The sequence below is a fragment of the Rhagoletis pomonella genome, unplaced genomic scaffold, assembly GCF_013731165.1.
Source record: "Rhagoletis pomonella isolate Grant_MI unplaced genomic scaffold, Rhpom_1.0 Rhpom_scaffold_00009, whole genome shotgun sequence".
Classification (NCBI taxonomy): Eukaryota; Metazoa; Arthropoda; class Insecta; order Diptera; family Tephritidae; genus Rhagoletis; species Rhagoletis pomonella.
The window spans coordinates 27,512,036-27,515,947 of record NW_023458563.1 but is presented as its reverse complement, the minus strand read 5'-3'; the positions used below and the strand labels follow the sequence as shown (position 1 = coordinate 27,515,947).

At 32.3% G+C, this 3,912-nt stretch overlaps 1 long non-coding RNA gene across 1 annotated transcript; it reads right to left on the bottom strand.

Annotated features, from left to right (window-relative positions):
* Positions 1–580: 580 nt before the first annotated feature.
* On the bottom strand, positions 581–1,473 carry LOC118745883. The gene is made up of 2 exons (XR_004993728.1): positions 1,238–1,473; positions 581–1,170 (listed from the first exon to the last, which is right to left on the bottom strand). It is a non-coding gene; the product is annotated as an uncharacterized LOC118745883 (long non-coding RNA).
* Between the last annotated feature and the right edge of the window lie 2,439 nt (positions 1,474–3,912).

Below are 3,912 nucleotides of genomic sequence, written 5' to 3'. Positions count from 1 at the left end.
AAAAATTGATAGAATGGAAAAGACGGCGTACAAAAATTACGACATTAATAGAAAATTGCTGCACATAAAGCAACAAAAATATAAATTGTTTGAAAGGCAGGTTAGGGAAGCCCATGAACTACATTTGTTGAAGGTAGAGGTTGAGCAATTAAAAATAGCTAAATTAAGAGGCTATTTGCAAGACGAGAACAGTTCGTGAATGGAGAACTGATGTTTATTTGACAAACATTGAAAGGCTTTTAATTTAATAATTTGAAATATTTTTTAATTTAATTTTACAACATCAAGTAATATTTTTTTTTATTAATTATAAGTTTTGCAATCCCTAATTTTAAGACCACATGAAGTGATATTTTTTTTAAACTGACTATTTTGAAAAACGTTTTTTCTGGTTTCTTTTCGAGTCTCAGGTCAAAACCTAAACCTAATTTTAAGAGCACATGAAGTGATACTTCTTTAAATTAGCTATTTTGAAAAACTTAATTTTAAGAGCACATGAAGTGATATTTAATGAAAATTAAATATAAGTTATTTAACCATTGAAAATAAAAGAAGACTGAATGAAGTATAAATAATTAAATGTGAGTTAGAGTTTTTTATTTCTATTAAATGGATAACAAAATATTGCGAATTCTTCTGGCGGCATCCTCGTCTTCTGTTTCAATGTTTAGGTTTTCATTGCTTAGTTCCGTACTTAAAGCGGTTGCAATTTCTTCAGAAAGTTCCACGCGAAAGTGTTGACAAATATTATGCATAGCGCAGCAAGCGTGCACAATTTGTGTAGATTTTGCTGGTGAATAATGTAAGCCACACACAGATAAAAGACAACGAAATCGGCTTTTCAATATTCCAATCGTCCGTTCTACAATATTTCGAGCCTTAGAGTGTATTGTATTGTAACGAGCTTGTGGTGAACCAGCTTCTGCCATGCGGAAAGGAGTCATTAAAAAAGTTTGTAGAGGGTAACCAGCGTCACATTTAAGGAATATTTTAAACAATCTATTTTTGTATTAAATACTAATGACCAGTCTTCCCTAAAATCCAGGAATTACTCTGTATGTTTCTTTGCAGATGCTCTTTCAAATCGCTTACGTTAAAAACAAAGGAATCGTGATTTGCGCCCGCGTGCCTAGCATCCACATACCGGATAGCCATTTTGTAATCGCAAAGCTTGAAATCGAAATAGATGTCATGACCATTTTCTTTTAAAGTATTTGCTTTTTACATTTTCACTTACAATCATGACGTTTAAACTGTAGTAGCCTTTCCTGTTTAGATAAAGATGTTGCATTTCTTTTTTTGGTGAAATGATGCGAACGTGAGTCCCATCGACACAACCCACTACTCCGGGGAATCCGCTTTTTGAACAGAATGCAATTTTTGACGCGTTTTGCTCCTCTTCAGTCATTTGGGTTGTAATCCATTTTCCACAAATATGCTGCTCAATTATATTTAAAACCTCCTAATAATCATTTCCACTGCACTTTTGATAACTGCCGTCAGCAAGGAACCTGAGAGCTGCACATAATTTCAATATGGGAGGTACAGCCGTTCCTCGCACACGTTTCTGGAAATGTTCCTCCATCTCGTTTAGCAAAAAGACAAATGCTTCCTTATTTAAACGAAAGTAGCTTATGAATCTGCAAAAAAACATTATTAAAATGCCATTCAATTGTCGCTACAATTTTTCTTACTTGGTGCTTGGAAGTTCCAAAGGATTCGAGTGATCACGAAGCCTTTTTCGTATGCGCAGCACATCAGTTTTGGGACCAACATTTTCATCATTGTAAAATAAATCAACGCTTATGTCCATTTTACTTTTTATTTGAAAAAAAAAACTCGTAAACATTAAGTAAAGTATATTAGGTTCATTCCTTATCTTTTTGGACTAAAATCTGAAAAGTGTCAAAATGCCAGAGCGTAAGCAAAATGCGCTCACTAAAAGAGAATAACAGGAAAAGTAAAGGAACGCAAAAAACCAAATTTTTAGTCCAAAGAATGGCAACAACAAAACTAACGTCAAATAAAAACAGAAATGTATGTACAAAACACATTCACACAAGCACAAGCACAATAAACACTTGCTATATCAATTATTTTTTGCCTCTTTCCAATTTCAATTCATTTCTTTTAATTTTTAGATTATTCTCACTTTTAGCGTATTCTTTAATTTCCGTTAATTTAAATTCAGTTGAGTTTGACACTTTTTAGGATTTTGCCAGAAAAAGTTCTTCTGACTAAATCTGACTACTTCGGACTGATGAGAGTCACTCTCACTGACTGTTGCTCTCTCATTTTTGCTGTCATTTCCGAGTTAAGGAACGCTTTTTGGACTAAATCTGACTACTTCGGACTTTTTCTGACTATTTCTGGGAGATAAGGAACGCTCCTAGTGTTTTAATTTTTCGCCACAAAATCATCAGCTGTTTAATTATCTGTCAAATCGTCACTTTTTTAGGTTGGCAACATCAATACAACTTCAACTGAAGTGAGTTGTAATTCGTAATGCCAAAAAAAGAGTTAAGTTGTTTTAAAGTTGAGTTGTTTCAATTTCAATTCAACTGAGTGGAGTTGTAAACCGTAATAGGGACTTAAATAAGCTCTCAGCAAAAAAAGAGTTTTTTAAAAAAATACATATGTGTACATAGTGCTTGAAAATATCCATTTTTCCCTTACTTTAAACTTAAGCGTGGGCAACAATGATGTTTTTTAGTTAAGACAGAATTGCATATGCGCTATTTGGGAAGACAACACCTGTAATATTTATTCTATGTGTTGGCACTATATCAAAACAAACGCGTGTTAAGAAAACAGTGAAACAATTTGTTATTAACGAATAAAACTTCACACTTAAATTGAAGACATTCACAACAAACACCTTATGAAAAAAATACCCGCTACATCTTTGTTTAGAAAAAATATATTCGTTTAAAATCAAAATAAGCGAAATCGGCCCAATTTTATATAACCCTGCCTGTCATGAAAATTTTATCCGCGATAAGTAGCCATTTGAATATTTGAATATTTATTTATCTCAAAAGTACGGTAAGATATTGTGTTTTTTGTACATTTTTACAACTCAATTACAAGTTTTAATTTTAAACTAAACTTAAATTCTAAGGTTTAGCCAACAGTGAAAAGAAGGTAAGAAATAGTAAAGCGTAAATGAGCAAGAGCTTACATAAAAGATGAGAAAACATAGAGGACCTAACTACATATCGCCGCCTGAGTAAAAGATTGTCGTATGTTAATTTCGGCAGGTTGTGGGAAATCGCAATTGAAGTTTGGAATGCAGTTTCTCAAAACCGCGATGATAGATTTTCTCCAAATTCTCTGAAAATGTTATTAGTGCACAAAATTCTTAAATTATTTCATTTTTAATGTTCATTGTTAATTAGTTTTGAGTTTATGAAGGATTTTCTTTAGTCACATTTTGTCGTAAGCGTTATTTCACAATTTGTCAGCCCCTTTGTATGAAATACGACAAAATGTGATCAAAATTTCTACCAAATTAACGACACTTTTTACTCAATATCTCGGAAACTAAAGGAGATATCCAAAAATGGAGAACGCCATTTTTAAGATATTGATTAGTTTAATATGACTTCATCACTAACTAAATTTTTGCTAAATTATCGAAAACTTTGTAGTCAATATCTCGGAAACTAAAGGAGATACTAAAAACTGATACCACCAATCGAAAGACCTTATTTCAAAATATATAACTGCATCTAGAACTAGAAATCGTCAAAATGGCGCTTACGACAATCTTTTACTCAGGCGACGATATACATTGGTAACTAAGTAAAAAGTTCTTTAACTGATTATTGCTTAGTCAAAAATGGAAACATATATATTTGAGTCTTAAGAAAAGAAGAAAAATAGCAAAATCGGCTAAAATCGGCTATTTTT